At 38.4% G+C, this 16,470-nt stretch overlaps 1 long non-coding RNA gene across 1 annotated transcript in view; it reads right to left on the bottom strand.

Annotated features, from left to right (window-relative positions):
- Window positions 1-3,006, bottom strand: part of LOC120410359 — a 28,804-nt gene extending 25,798 nt beyond the window's left edge. The window contains exon 1 of the long non-coding RNA XR_005602436.1: window positions 2,940-3,006. This is a non-coding gene — a long non-coding RNA (uncharacterized LOC120410359). The remainder of the gene's footprint in view (window positions 1-2,939) is intronic.
- Window positions 3,007-16,470: the final 13,464 nt, after the last annotated feature.

Below are 16,470 nucleotides of genomic sequence, written 5' to 3' on the forward strand. Positions count from 1 at the left end.
TCCTAAGTGATAAAACTGGCTTCCAGAAAATAGATGTTAAGGTACTGAATGTCTTTCATTTAGTACCAAGATTTTCAAAGGTTAAAAAAATGGTCATAGTATCTAATAATTTTGAAACCAGCTGTTAATGCTCAAAGTATCGCTATTAAAATCCTACCATTGCCTGCTACAAGTATTAATAGTAAATGAAGTACCTCCTCTCCAATTTTGTGAAAGGCAGCCAGTGCAACTGGAGAACATGACTTCTGCCCCACCAAGTCAAGTGTGACATTCATTAAAGTAGGATCAGATGCACTCTCCCATTGGGAGACACATTTTCAGAAAACAGGACTCTCTTCTCCACCTTTTGGATCCATCAAGCCCATGTATTAATACATTTGTCTATTTCAGGACAAAATCATTCAATCTGAAGAGAACAACTTCTAAAAACCAAATAAATGTAACTGTCATGGTTTAGCATAGTTTGGGTTTTTAGTTAAAGAGGGCTCCATCAGCCACGGAAGTGATTCTTTGCAAAGAGGTGCTTACAGCTTCCTCTAGACCCAATAGAACCAATCAATTGGCTAGTTTGAATATTGGCTCTTTTTAAAGCCACTTAAGAAGCTTGAGACGCCTCTGTGATCCACATTTAAGAACGAACAAACCCCGGGAAAGTTCTCTTGTCTCCAGCTTTTGGAAAGGTAAGTCCCCTTTTGGGGGGAGGCCCGCGGTGCAGCCCAGCGGGGCCGGGCCCTGCTCGGTGCGGCCTGGCCGGGTCAGCCACGGTGTGGCTTGGCTGAGATCTCAGCTGCTTCTGCTCGCTTGGACAGCCGGCACAGCCCCCTCAGTGCGGGCTGGACCAGCCAGGAGACAGCCACCCAGGAGCCACACGGCCTGTTCCATCCATGGCCCTGTTCCATCCATGGCCCTGCTCCGTGCAGGTGGCCCCGCGGCTCGGCCACCCCCTCCCAGTGCAGCCGCTGAAATAAAATGCGACACCGAAACGAGCTCCGGCTGCCACTCGGCAGAAATTACCTGACCAACAGCAAAAGGCGAATTCCAGCTGCAAGGCCCAGGTGAGATTAACTCTCTTAGTGCTGTAAGATTCTCCAGAACAGATGAGGCCTGCAGACAGCAATCCTCTCCCAAGTCAAAGGAAGAGGAAAGGTGAAGGCATGTGAAGAAAACACCATAAAGACACCAAAGTCAGTGAAGAAGGAAGAGCTGAAACCCCAAGAGATGAGAAAGAGGAGATGCTTCAAACCTAGAAGCTGAAATTCTGTTGTAAAGCTGTGGTGATGGACTATGATACATCAGAGTACCCACTATAACTTCATGGAAGCATGGGGGGTAGAGCATTCAAACTGCAATTGTGAGCAAAAGTACCTGTGCTGAAATAAGCAAATGTTGAAGTAGCTGTGATTTGATTAGAAGCTTGAATAGAGAGAGATGAAAAAGTGATGAAGACCCTTTGCTCCCAGAAAAGAAGACCACCTCTGTTCCTAGAGATGAAGATGCCCCCAGAGATAGGTGAAGAGAACCTTTGCTTCTGAACAGTTAATCCTTAAAATGGTACCCCAGTAGCTCAAGACTGAACCCTCGAAAGCAGCTGTGGGGAAAGCTGTAAGTCGAAGGAAGTGACTCACATGAGAGCAGAGAACCAACCCGGGCAGCTGTCTCGTGGTGACATTGAAGCCATGAGAGAACTGTTTCTCGGGGAGATGTCTCCATAGCATGAGCAAGAGAGACTCCTCTCCCTAAGTGAACCGAAAAAGAGATTATTATAGAGGTGGTAAACTGACTGAAAAAATCTCAAGGGTTGTCTTTTTACGTTGTCAGAGGCAGAAGAGAGAAAGGTGAGGAGAAGTGTTCTGAAGGTTTATCTGAGTTTTTCCCTTTCTTTTAGGTCTGTTAATAAACTCCTTTATATTAAGTTTTGTGCCTGCTTTGCTTTCTCCTAATTCTTATCTCACAGAAGGAAAATAAGTAAGTAACAGATATTTTGAACCAAACCACTACAGTAACACAAATAAAGATCAAACCAAATTTGCTGCTCTATTTCCTTTTGTTTCCAACCATTAACCTTCCCTCTTTCCAGTTTGGCCTAAAGCATCATCCTCATCCCCATTTCCTGAGAGGAAAATGGAGAGCCAGCTTCACTATTTCAATTCAGTTGAAGAAATCTGGCTTTCCATTTTTTGCCCCATGAACAAATGTAGCAGTCAGTGGTCAGCTAGGTTAGCAGACACCAGACTGTAAGCAGAGGCACAATCCTCCATAGGGCACAGAAAATACACTTGTATTGTAATCTCTTGCCCATGCCAGCAGGTACAGCAAATTTGATTTCCATAGATAAGCAAAGAAAAGAAAGACTGATACCATCATCATATAATGTCAACAGAACACCCTTGTCAACAGAACCAGGACTGTAATTCCCATGTTTGCAATGGAAACCAATGTACTAATAGTTTAAGAAGCTGAGCTCATGAGTATGTGAAAAGAGATTTCCCATTTTTTTCTGTCTTTACCCTCCCACTGTCTAAATTTCTTGAAATGGAATTTTACATATGTATATATTTTTACATCTGTTGGGATTTTTTAAGTGAACATTTGAAAACGTTTCATTCATTGGTTGAAATCTATTACTGCGTGACAGAAAACATCATATGAGAAAAGCCAACTTCTATTTGAAAAAACGCAGGAGTTAAATTTACCATTTTACTATGTCTGTGATGTAACATTAAAGCACAATGTTCAGACCTTTCAGATTAACTGAGATGAAGCTTTAGATCTCCCCACAAACTTTTAAAGAAATTTAAAAATGATAAACCTAAGCATGTGTAATGTTTTAGTCTTCAGAGTCTTTTCTTCTAAGTCACCACTTATAAGTGATCTAAGGTAGACAATGCCCTGACTCTTAACTGTATTTCTATTTCAGTATTTTTAATGAAGTTACTTACTGTATACTTATCTTCATTCATAATGCTGAAATGCATTTTACTGCTTCCCTGTTACCTACAAGGAAAAAACAGAAAAATAAAAACTGACACTGTAAAACTTCAGCAATCTCTCAGTTTACAGACATTCACATCTTCAATTTTACACTTCATTAATGTTCCAGGTAGTGTTAATAGGCCCTTCTGATGTGTGCACGGATCTTGCGTGATTGGCTCTATTCCCTGACCTACACATTTGCAACTGTGGCCCAAGAAACATCTAACACAGATGAAGTACAACAAAGCTTTTGTTCCCAGATCACAAGCACCAGTCATGAAAAAAAGGAGCCAGCTCTAATCCTATTCAAGGAATTAGAGCTTTATAATAATTTTTTTTTGTAAAGGTCTGCAGCATCTTCCCCACTTGTTCAGGGAAGGGAGACTTTTACTGGAATGAAATAAAATGAGGTACTGGTGGAGACAGCTGTGTGACGCCTGAGAGATTGGGGTTACCCTGGGAAGCTGAATAGCTCCAGTAGCTGATGGGCAGGGTACTCTGGGAATTCAAGGGAGGACAAAAGTTACAGAGCACAGGTCTCCCACATGCAAGGTAAGTGCCTCAACTACTCTCGCAGGGCTGGCTATGGTTCAGTCCTCTCTGCAGGTTTTATTACATTGGATGTAAAAACTGGATGTTTAAGAGTTAAACAACGAAATAAATCTTTATGTCAGTGGTGCACTTCATTGGTTACAAAAAGATTCAAGTATCTACCCAGAAATCAAATAGATACAGCTAGGAATATACTAAACGGTTGATGGCATGATTTTATCCTTTTTATCAGTATCAAAACCCAAATACTGTAGTTTGTTTAATTGCAAGGTATTTGAATATAATTTGAATTTTCTCTCTGTTATTAAGCCTAACCAGATAATTAAATATAATTTTTTTGCAAATAAAGAAACTGAGGCAAAAGGTTTACATATCCAGGATAAAAAAATAAGATCTATGAAAGAGTTATTAACACAATGTACCAACATGGCAATCCTACAGATTTTCATCTCACAAAGAATATTTCTGTATGAGAAATGTATTTGAGATACCATAGACTATTTCCTTTCTACCAACAAACATCACATACTCCTTTTGCATCAGGCATGAAATACACCTGCCTTTTTATTCAGATTAGCACATCATCATCCAAATTGTGTCGATCCATCTGTCACTAAAATTTAGGGCTATGTTATCAACATCATGTATAAGAAGTTATGCACACAAATTCCTGCAATTCAAAATGATTCAGTACCCATAAGAATATTAAAATATTAAGAGTTTTTGTCAATGTGGAAATCTTATGTGTCTAATGTTCCACAGACCTCTCAGACTTTTTTCTTCAAAGCTTGAGAAATAGAAACTAAGATACATTTCACAGAGTAGCTGAACAAATGAAAAAATTAACTTTTTTTTTTTTTAACGTGAAAATGTAACTGCCATTCCTGCATCCAAGAGTTGCTAGGTCAGGTAATTAATAGAAAGAGTAATAATGTCTGTAATACCTGGAACAAAACCACCTGTCTTAAGAGTACAAGTTCTTGCTGTAGACTAGTCTCATAGAATACTTAAAACTTATATTTGGGAACCACGGAAGCAAAATAAAAACACCCCAAAATTTCACATATGAAGGAAGTATGTATTAATTAGGTTTTTTACACCCATACTCAGTGGAAAGGCTGACATTTCTTCCACTCTGCTGCTCCATGAATTGTTTTGTAATTTTTTAAGAATTAATTATTATTAATTTGTAATAAATAATTTGTTTAATGTTTTGTATTTAAAAAAAAGACTAAATAAGTCTTCTTAATTTAAAATTACTGAAAATAACAGCCTAGGAAATTTGCTTCAACTGAATAACCAAAGATGTCTGACATAGTGTCCAAGAAGTAACTTTCTGCAGTCTATAATCTTCATTTGGATTAAAGTCGGCCTAAACCTCTCCCCATTTCCTATGTTTATTTGGTGTTTTGAAATTGGGATGTTATAAATTTTAGTAAAATATGAGTTGGTGAATAAACACAGGGCTACTTTTTCCTTCCTCAGTATGTCTAGTCACCAGCTGCTGAGGTTTTGAGTTTTAAACTTTAGCATATAAAGCATCAGTATGACATGGCTTCTGGTTCCCTGCTGAAGTGTTCTCCCTGCTTCCCAGAAAATCATTAGATGCCATTGTAGCTCACTCTATTATTGTAGGATTTTGCTGTCAACTGGATAGGAAAAAGAAAACTAAAAAGCTGAGCCACCTATTGTTTCTCTAATTTTCTTCAGTTGATCCCTGGTACCAAATACTTCTGACTGAATGAATCTGAGATCTGCAGAGCCAGTACATTTTCCAAATTTAGGCCCAGGTTTTAATAGTTTAATGAAATGCATAACTTCTGCTCTGTTGCAATAAACACTTAATGCACAGCTATGTGCTAAGGCTCCTGTTGTTAGGGATGATTACAACAGAAGGATTAAAGGAGACAACGTTTTAAAATCCTCTAATAGTCCCTCAACTTGTCCACATCTTACAATAAAGGACAGATGAAAACTAGGCGTAAGAGTCATAGCGTTGCAGTTTTTTATATATACAGTGGCTATCTGCTGTGCTGGCCTTTATGCCACACACTCCAAAATCAAATCAAGGCACTTCTTTGAGCACAAGCCCCAGCAGGTTTGGGGTACATTATTTAAGTCCCCTAATGCTGATTCATGGTGAATGTGCTTCATTCGCTGCCTGGATGTATCCTCAGACAGAGAGTGAGGAAGGAGTGAGATCCACCTTACGTTAGGCTGCATTTGGCTGTAAGAGTAATCCCAGTGAAAGGGGAACAAGATGAGATTATGAATGCCAGGCATGATGGATGGACACTTTACAAGGAGAAGAGAAGGCATCACCACCAGCACCATGGAAGAGATATCCATAGCACTCTAATCCAAATGGCAGAATTTAGTCCACATACAGGTCCTTTATAAAGTTTTGGAGGAGTTAGTATTTAACTAACAAATGGTTAAAAGGTTTTGCTAGCTCTTTTAGAGGTGTAATGAACAGATGAAACAAAATTATCCAAAAAGCAATAAACACAAACCTTAGGCACACAGAGAGAAATATTTAAAGACAAAGGTTAAAAGCAACAGTTCAGACAGTTCTTATACTAAGACTAAAATTAAAATGAAGTTAAAATTGTAAAACTATTTCTGAGTACACAGAAAATGTCTGATGCGTGGATTTAGCAGCACTGAGAATTATGGTTTGGGCATGTCAGGAAGGTAGAGAAGAGAATTTTGGAAAAGGGATGAAAGGTAGCCATGAACATCAAAGACTATGACCCGTGATTAAAAGAAGCTTTAAAGCTAGCAGACAAATGTGACTTGTTAGAGTAATAACAGATCAGTCAAAAGATGACAGCAATGTCATCTTAAAACCTCATGTTTCATGTCCCAAGCAATCTGTTTTAAAGCCCTAAGAAGAGCTTTAATGATGAGCAGTCTTTCAAAAGAAAGAATAAAATACATATTTTACAGTCTCCATAAAGTCATTGTGCTATAGTTTTTCTTGATGCAAATTGGAAAGTTTAGGTATGAAATGAAATGCACCAAAAATCAGATTAAAGCTGCCTGTTCAGACAGAAAGCCAAAGAGCACATCAGTATTAGACAGTCTTAAAAAAAAAAAATTTGTATTTATCTTAAATTATAAATGCCCCATATTGTAGTAAATATAATCACTTTCCTGTTTCTTTATCATCTCCTCTCTCCTGCTGCACTGTTTTTCCAGACTATTCAGTTTCATGAAGCAGGGAATCATCTGCATTATACATATGCATACAATGACTTCCTTCTGTTTTTCAATAACACTCCTTTCAGTGGAGCCTTGAGTGTGCTGGTTTGGCTGCAACAGAGTCAGTTTTCCTCACAGTAGTGGGTATGGGACTACTTTAGATTTGTGCTGAACACAGTGTTGATGATCTAGAGATGTTTTTGTTATTGCTGAGCAGAGCTCGTGAGGAGCTTTTCTGCTCCTTGTAACACCCCACCAGCGAGGAGGCTGGGGGAGTGCAAGGAGCTGGGAGGGGACACAGCCAAGACAGCTGACCCCAACTGACCCAAGGGATGTCCCAGACCATACGGAGCCATGCTCAGCACAGAAAGGTGTTTGCCTTTGCAAGTAACCATTACGTGTGATGGAGCCCTGCGTTCCTGGGGATGGCTGAACACCTGCCTGCCCAGGGGAAGCAGTGAATTAGTTCCTTGTTTTGCTTTACCTGTTAAACTGTCTTTATCTCAACCCACGAGTTTTCTCACTTTTACTATATCTATAACAAAAGACTACAATGACTCCTTCTCATGATGAGAAGTTACTCTGTTATTTTGTTTTTAACAGAGATCTTTAAATATTTATTCAAACTGTCTTTAAAAAGCCAGCAACGTGTTTTTATTCAAACGCTGTGAGCTAACATTGTTTTCCATACTACACGTTTCTGATTGTGCAATTTTTGAATGCACAGCTGACCATCTGGATCTTATAACTCATTTTGTAGCATCAGTGGGAGACAGAGGCAATGCCAGTGATGTAATTAGTGAATTGGATCTCTCTGGAGAAAACGGTCACTGCATTATGCAAAGCACAAAACCTAAGGTCTTAAGCAGATAATTGAAGGGTCCTTTTATTCTTCTCTGTACATGAAATTTACCTGATTCTAAATACAGACTCTAAGTCTGGATGAAACTGAGTGCATGCCTAAGGAATCAGCAGAGCCCGGTACCACCAGATGTGCTGCTTGTATGGACCAACAGAGCCCCCTGGAAGCCCACAGAATTCATTCCTCACATGACCTGTTTCCCATATTTAGCCACATTATTCTCCCAGCACACCACAGAACTGAGCACAAGACTATTGCCCCTGCTGTGCCTATGGCTTGGTTCTCTTTCAACTCATCAGTCTGCCGGAATTCCAGAGCTTCATTTAAGAGATTTTGAAGGCCTCCCCTCCTTTATACAACAGCAGACGCCTGCAGAATTCCTTCACTTCCATTTCATGCTACACCAAATCGGTTGCCACAAGCAGCATATAGTATGGTGTCTTTCAATCTTATGGTGACAGTGACTTGTAGGAAAAAAATATATATAGGACAGCTTTGCTTATGGTTCTCATGGTACTTCAGGACAAAAAAATTAAAACTAAAGTTCTAAAGATCAAAAAGGAAAAAAGATGAAGAAGTTGCTTTACCAAGAGAGGTGAAAGTTACAAAGTTTGTCTTCTTTCGTTGTGTATAGTCAGTACATGGAAATTCCATATCTGTAGATTAATTTTTTAATAATTTCCTTTTAATCTGATAGCATTATCTTTAACAAGCAGTCCTACTAGAGTTTCGCTGCTTTTTCCTTCTGCTTATAGCATTAATTTTTTTCCAGAAGTCATTTTTAGCTTTCCTTCAGACAATATTTTCTCTCTGTCAATTGCATTTTCAAACAATGAAAATGTTAAAAATTAAGTTTAGATTTGAGGCTGCTGACAACAGGAAAAAAAAATTCCATTACAGTACACCTGCCAATGATAATAAAGATGATAATAAAACTTGATTCATCCATTCTTATTCTCTCCAAATTCTATAAGTTAGGCTGAGGCATGAAATGAATTAAAATAGAACAATTAAGTCCTTCTATTTAAGTCCCCAAAGAACAGACACTAGACCTATTGCCATAACATCTGCAGAATAATAGTACAATAATTCCTACCAAACGCCTCCCATCTCTTAGTATCTCAGGGAATATCTCTTTGCCAGCTCACTAGACCTAGACCTTTAATGCCATTTCACTCTGGCTGATGTTCAGTCATTTAGCATAGGAAGATGAACAAACCTATTGCAAACCTGCCACATGTGCTGTGTCTCTTCAGCTGTACAGTTTCATCCATCAGCTCAAATTTAAAATCGCAGACTGCTTTCAGTAGAATAATCAACAAACTGAAGACAAAATATAAAAAGCATCATCTAATGCCACTACTATTTTACAATATCCAGTAGGGCTAAAACTCTACTTAAAAGAGATCTGTCAATTTTCAAAATACATTGTTTAGAGATGGTGGTGGAACAGCAGCAGAACTGGCAGCAGCACCACACAGCAGAACTGTCACTCCTGCTTAGCTGCACTTCAAAGCATCCTCAGGAACCAAGACAAAGAGCTCTCCAGCTGATCTCAGGATCCCCTCCCCACCTACCAAATTAAAAAACACATTAAGTTATCTATATCACTAAATCTTAGAATTTTACCGAGTTGGATAAACATTGTGCAAACACCTTAGACTGACAGCATATGCTCATAGAAGGTTAAGTGCTATTGAGAAGTACATATTTAGCTGTGTATACACATACAAAATTACAGAATAGGTAATCTAAGCACTAAATTATGTTGCATACTAAGTAGGGAGACGAGCTCTTCCTGTACAGTAAACAGTTTTCATTCTGTGTAAGAGAAAAACATAAAAGGAAAATAAATGTTTAACAGGCAGTTCTGCTGAAATCATTCAGTGACAAAAAAAACAAAATAAAAAAAAAAAAGATGGCAATGCTTCAGGTGTACTGAAATTAGTTCTAACAGGAGGCAATTCTCAAAAAAAAAAACCCTCAGGATATTTTTGGCATCTTTGTTACTCTGTAACAAATAAATAAATATTTTAGAAAAGGTAAAAAACTGTAGAAATTGTGTGTCTTGGCTATGCATATCCTGTCAGCCTTTCGAGCATAGCCCTTTCCTCATAGACACACTTCCTAAAGCTCAGGCTGCCCTCTTGCTTTCCCCTGCTTTATCAGAAGGAAGAGGGGGCAGAGGCATCATTTGAAAGACTCCCTGGGGGTCTTGAGCACAAGGATGTGCCCCTGCCCACCCTCTTGCAGGTTCAGGACTGAAGGTTTGAATTTCTGCTCACTTTTGTTCACTGTAGGAGAGGGGGCATATCTTATTCACCATTAGAATTTTCATCCATCCCCTCCTGCAAATGAAAGTGGGTGTTGTTATGGAAGCCCCCCACAACCACACGAGTAAAGAAAGCAGGTGTGAGACAGCAAGCAGGACACAAGAAGATGAAAATTTGGTGCTAGGAACCACAGCAAGATTTATTACTAATTGGCAACTTCTCTCTTCCAGCTAGTGTTTCTTTTTAGTATGTATAGAGTTGAAAAAAAAAAAAAGCAATTTTGATATCTTCGATAGAAAATATAATCTACTGAAAGGGCTGAAATACACTTTTTGGCTATAAATTAATCACCAGGTTACTTAACTGATAGCTAGTGATTGCCCCCAGCCTGTGTACCTATGGAAAGATAGGCAGGCAGGTACTATAACTCCCCCTTCTCCTCCACCCTCTTTATTTTTTCATATTTTTCACAGGTTTCTCCTTTTCTCTCATGTTTCTTTCACAGCCCTATCTAAGTGGAAGGTAAACCAAATAATGTCTGAGTTAGAGGTTTGTACCCACTTTGTTAAACTTAATTGGAAATCAGGCAAAACAAGTATGACCCCCTTCAGTTACTGCTGTTGAACTATGATTTCACAGTGTACAAGCATAAGAGCAAAGAATATTTACTTAAAATGAAGTAATCCCTATACAGTTTTGTCCTTCTGGCTAGGGAGGGTGTATACCTGGGTAGGACAATGACCACTTAATGGAAAAATAAACACAAAAATGACTGTTCTAAGAAAGAATATTCAGCAGGCTTCCACTGAGAATGCTTGCCCACCAAGAAACGTCCACATCCTTTCTGATGCAAGGATCACATTCCTTTTGCTTTCATTCCAGCCACAAGTCACACATCCAGCTCCAGTTTAGCTCTCCCTGAGGAAAATGCTCATAACAATTGATGTGCCTTTCCCCTTGTTGCCACTTCTCAGGTGCCCTGCCCCTTTGCCAGTCTGGGAAAGTCAGCAGGGTAAAATCACTCAGGTGAGAATATTAGCATTAGAGGTCATGGCACATGGCATTTGTGGGAAGAATTCAGTTACTAACACTTTGTAGGATGCCCAAAATATTAACAGTAAGTAAGCATGACAAGCATGACAGTGAGCAGACAGGGGAAGCCAAGTGTGCAGCCTTGACTGAAAACTCACACAGTGGCAGGGAGGGGATTTAGGGCTGCTCCTCCAGTTAACTGGGTGATACTGATGCCAAATTCAGATCCCTGTGTGGGCACTGTGTATAGCCCCTGTGTCAGGTCTCTGTCAGAGAAAAGATAATGAAACCACAGGTTAATAACTTGGGGTTCATTTAATGTTTCTGTAGTAGCTGGAATATATCAGGAAAACCTGAAGCAGCACCCTCCCTACTCTGTCTGCTCCCAGGGTGACAGCCCAGGAGTACACTCAATTACTTCAGGTCTTTGTCATACAGCAAATGGAAAGGATGGAACCTAAAGCTGCACTCCAATTAGATATAAAAGTAATTCCAATTTATTAAATTATTGCAGACCACACAGTTCTTGTGAAGCTACTTCAGAAGAGCATGTCTTACTAAATCTCTTAAAATATATTGACTTTGCCAGCTTTAGCCCACATGGCAGCTCTTCCATTCAGTAACCAAACTGTTTCATGTAGAGATTAACCCAGTGATCCCACACTTGAAAGGGATTGCTGCAGGACTTCATTCATATTCTAACACCACCATTCTGTTGGGAAAGGCTAATTAATCCACAGTAATAGCATGGTGATGAAACCTGAAACCCGAAGGAACTGCTGAAAGACGGCTCTGCTAAGGTGCTTCAGTCAAAACAGCAAATTTTATATATGTGCTAGAAATAAGTATTATGTTATCCTATAGGATCAAAAAAATTATGGGAAATAGACAACTAAATCATTAGCTGGATATTATATTCATAATTGTGCCAAATATGCCACTTCTGGCATGGTGTTTTTGTTATAACACTGATGTCTGTGTAAGAGGCAACAGCTAAGTCTGCAACAGCTAAGTAGGATTTTTTTATGGTAAAATAAATTGACCAAGAAATTTTTTCTCTTTACCTTATCCTTAGAATTCAAAAGATTCTTTAAAAAAATTTCCAAATTTCAAGAGCTGTTTCAAGAGAATGCAGTCCTCATCCAAGATTTTCGATTCACAACTTTACAAAGTATGCAAGTTCTGAGTGAGCCTAATTGTAAATTTGCTCTTTGAACTCATGCAGCAGTGAATAATTGTTGGAACTATTTGTTATACAACTTCTTGTGAAATACAGTTTAAAATACATGCACATATGCCTAAAATTCCTAGTATCATATATTTGGACCACAAACTTGGAGAGAATTACTAAGGCACCTAATTTTGTACAAATGAGTAATCTCAGCAACTACAAATTTCCACCTGAAAAGATAATTATTCTTAATTTGGGGCCCTAATGCAACACAAAACATTTACCTTATTAATCTTAATACTTAAAAAAAATCAATTCTGACTGCTTTTATTTACCATTTTTTGTCCTTGGTGACCAGAATAGATTTCAGTTCATATTTTCCCTATACCGCCCCATTTTTAGCATAACACAGAGAATTAGACCCAAAAGTTCTATTTAGACCATCTCCTTTAAACAACCAGTTTCTGTACAGTCCAGAGCATTGCCAGGAAGCCTAATGTCTCAAAGTATTACTGGAAAGAGAGATTTTGTCAGGATACAGTTTAGAATGCCCCAGGTGAGACAGTGAGAGTACTCCCAGGTGGTGAACACCCAAGCACCTTGGGCATTCACTAGTACAGGTCTTAATAAACTGCATGTCTCACAGTCAGACTCCTAACTTCCCTTAGAAGTTAGACATTTTAGGGGGCTAAAACTACACACTCAGGCACTTTAAGGGCATCTGAACAGTCTCCTTTCTGGGCTTGTGAACAGGTAGGAGAAGAACTTCAAATGTTTTCCTGTATTTAAAAAGACCATCTACAATTGTATCCTGCAGTGACTAATCAAATATTTGCATATAGTTCATTAGAATTAAGCAATATTGTGTTTCTCTAAAATTGTCCACAGGAGAACCAGGACAAACATCTTCACACCCCAACTTCTTGACAAGAGCTGCTGCAAACAACTGCGTCAGAACTTGCACCACAGCTTTCCAACGAGTGAGAAATATTTGTCAGAGAAGTAGGCTACCTAAAGGTCACTTCACCTCTCTTCACCTCTCTCACATTTGCATTCCTGTCCAGGAGAGTTTTAGTTTAAGATCTTCAAGTTCAGTCTGCAAATGAAATTCTGCGTAAAAGTCAGAAGACGAGAAGGAATGTGAGTGACACCGCAGAGCCTGTTTGCCAAACCAGTGACTTTCACAGAGCCCTGAGCAAGCGCATGCAGCTTGTGCAGTGGCACCACACTGCTGTCTTTACCTGAGCAGAAATCATTTGGCTGTCTGAAATAACAGCACAAACCAGAAGAAACAGCTTTCTGTGAATAATTTGAATTTAGACATTCTTCCTTTCACCAGATCAGACTCAGAGATGATACTAACTCATTCTTGCATGTGAAAAGCCAGTATGGACAATCAGATGCAGCTGTTACTCACCTGAAGAACAGTGTGGGGCCCAAAAATACAAAGGGACTGTGAGGTGAGGAGTAGCGATGGGAAACAGGAAGTAGCAATCCAAGAACCGAAGAAAACACCACCTGGGAATGACACTGTGCACTTGCTATAAGCCTGACAAGATTTGACTTTGCACTGGAAAATAATTAGGATTATTGCATTTTTATAGGTGAATAAAGTGAGATCAGGAAGTGGAAGCTGCTGATAAAGTTGTAGGAAAAAATCTCACCAAAATCTTGTCCTCTGTAGAATGGCCCAAACTCATAAAATTAGGGAATAATAAATAAATGCCTCAATAAACAGATAATTGCCTTGTTCCTGTTCAGAGACAGTGCACTCAGCCACACTGTCTTTAAAACAACATTTAAATAATCCTTCTAGAAACCCTGAATATAAACAAATACTATTTATCTCTTCTCCAAAGCAGGAAATTGAAGTAATGAGATTAAAATATTTTTCCAAAGCTACAATTCAAGCCATTTGCAAACAGGATTAGATCTCAAGATCCTAGACCAGCCTTCTGCACACTAGAATATATGACCTCTTTATTAAGCTTTGCGGAATACTTTCTTAAAATAAGAATTAAAAAATAAAATCACTTTGTCTAAATCTGTGTGTTACACTGTAAATATAGTAGTAAGAACAATCAATACACCTTACTGATTAAGAAAGGATTTGTTGATAAAAAAAATCTGATCAGATGGCTGCACACACTGTGGACCAAAGAAACACTTCAAGCAAATGAGAGTTCAGGGGCAGGGGCACAGATTATTCTGCAGAGCATCAGATGTAACACTTGGTTTCACCTGTGCTGGCTTTAATTCTGTGGGTAACCTTAAAACAGTACGAGGTGGGATTTTTTTACCTTCCAGTCTTTCTTGATTTGTAGTTCTGATTCACTGTAATCCAGAAATTAATATTAGTTACAGGGAGAAAATGAGAAGAGAGAGATGCTTATCAGGGTGTTCTGAGGCTTAATTAATATTTGCAAAGCTCTTTGAGCTTCTTTGATGAAAGAAACCATAGAGGGCAAAGTGCTATTATTATTTTTATTATTATTAATTAGTTTTCTATTGAATTCATTGTGTCAATATAGGAATTGTTGAACCCACTTGCTTCGCCAATTGTTGTACTGTGCTCTTTACAAGTGCTCTTTAGAAGCTTCATTGTGGTGATTGAGAATATTGAGGAGAAAATAAAACAGAGGATAAATAAAGTCTACTTACAACTTACAGACACAAGTTTGGAACAAGCATTTTATCCACTGATCTGGAAGATACTGTTGCCATAGCAATGATTACACCCAATTACACTGACTATTTCCTTAGATAACTGATGTGACTGTCCCTTCAAACACTGAGCTTCTGGATGTTTGCAAAGAGTCTGCCAAAAAAAAAAAGAAAACCCAAACATTTCTTTTGGAAGTTTACTTATGTGTTACAGTTATTACTCCCTATCCTCCCCAAGAAACACTCCTGTGGGAGCATGGTTAGGGTGCTGCACATGGAAACTGGCTGTCATCTTCCATAACAGGCAGATGTATACAAGCAATACAAATTTTTACCACTAATCACCATCTAAACCTCCAAACATCAGATGAATCATTGAAAAGAAAATCCATATCTAGAATTCATTTGCAAATCAGTCAACTTTGACTTCATATTTAAAAGTTAGGGTGACTTGTTTGGGTGTCCACATACTTAATTTTTAACACTTCTTTACACCTTTCCTCTTTGCTGTAAAGACAGGAGTGTTAATTAAAAATATTAATTTAAAATTTCTCCCTCATTATTTCTCTTTTCCATTAAAAATAGTAACCAATCTCATCACAACTAAGCTCATTTTGGAGTCTCTGGGAAATAAATATTTTTGGCTCACTGTTATTTTATGTACTCTCATTAACTTCAGATAGGAAATATGAAATTACTATGATTCTTTATAATTGTATTTTTTTTTAAATATCAATTACTGTTTTCTGTTCCTGCTGAAGTTAAAGTACTGGTTTGTCAGCTTATGTAAATCTACCTTGTTCCAGTGGAAGTTCATCTTCCAGCACCTGAGAATCAGGTTTCTGCATACCAAATTCAAATATTTTAGCTGCATATGATTTACTGTGTTATTCAAAGGCTGCATTTCCATTTAGAAAAACCATGGTTATACACTTTAGGAAGTGTCCATTGATTTATTTCCTCAGCCAAGGATACTGAGGAGCACTGACTCTATGGAAGAAAACTGCTTTTTCAAGGGTCACCACAGCAGCCTCTCTTGTGCCAATCACTCACTGCTATCAGTCACTATTCCCACAGTCATTACTGTACACAAGACACTTTTCCTGTTAGACACCAAGTTTGTCTCCATTGCACAGATTTGTTTATAGCTTATGCTTCTCCCCTTTCCCCTCCCCCTATTTATGCCAGGAACAAGCTGCATTATTTCTCTCTTTGTAAGGACATCATTCAGTTTTCGCTCAGCCTTTAATAAGGTTATACTCCCATTAAGAATTAAGTATGTTTTGCCACCAACAGATTTGACCGCTTGAACATACTCATTTTTTAATTTAATGCTGTTTCAAAAAAGGAGGGCAAAGCTAAAATCATTATTATGAAAATTAGACTAGCATTTGTAAAGAAAAGACAAGCGCTTTCACAGCAAACAAAGAGATCTGTAATAACACATCTCTATAGTCAGCCAAGTGCTTTGATTATTTTTTTTTAGCAGTCATTTTCTTTTATTTATAAATTTGGGATTATAATGAAAGTTGGCAATTGAGTAGGTTACAATTTTAAAAAGAGCTGCCAATAGGAATGGCAGTGAGAGTACTGAAATGCAAAATGAATAAACACTGTGGAGAATATATAGACTTTTACTCTTTGGAAGTTTGCATAAAGCTTGGAAACCAAAGGAATACCTGTTGTTGCAGGCTGGAGAGCTGTGGGGCGATGTCCAAGCTGCTGTGCCCACAGAGCTC

This window comes from Corvus cornix, chromosome 8, assembly GCF_000738735.6.
Source record: "Corvus cornix cornix isolate S_Up_H32 chromosome 8, ASM73873v5, whole genome shotgun sequence".
Taxonomy (NCBI): Eukaryota; Metazoa; Chordata; class Aves; order Passeriformes; family Corvidae; genus Corvus; species Corvus cornix.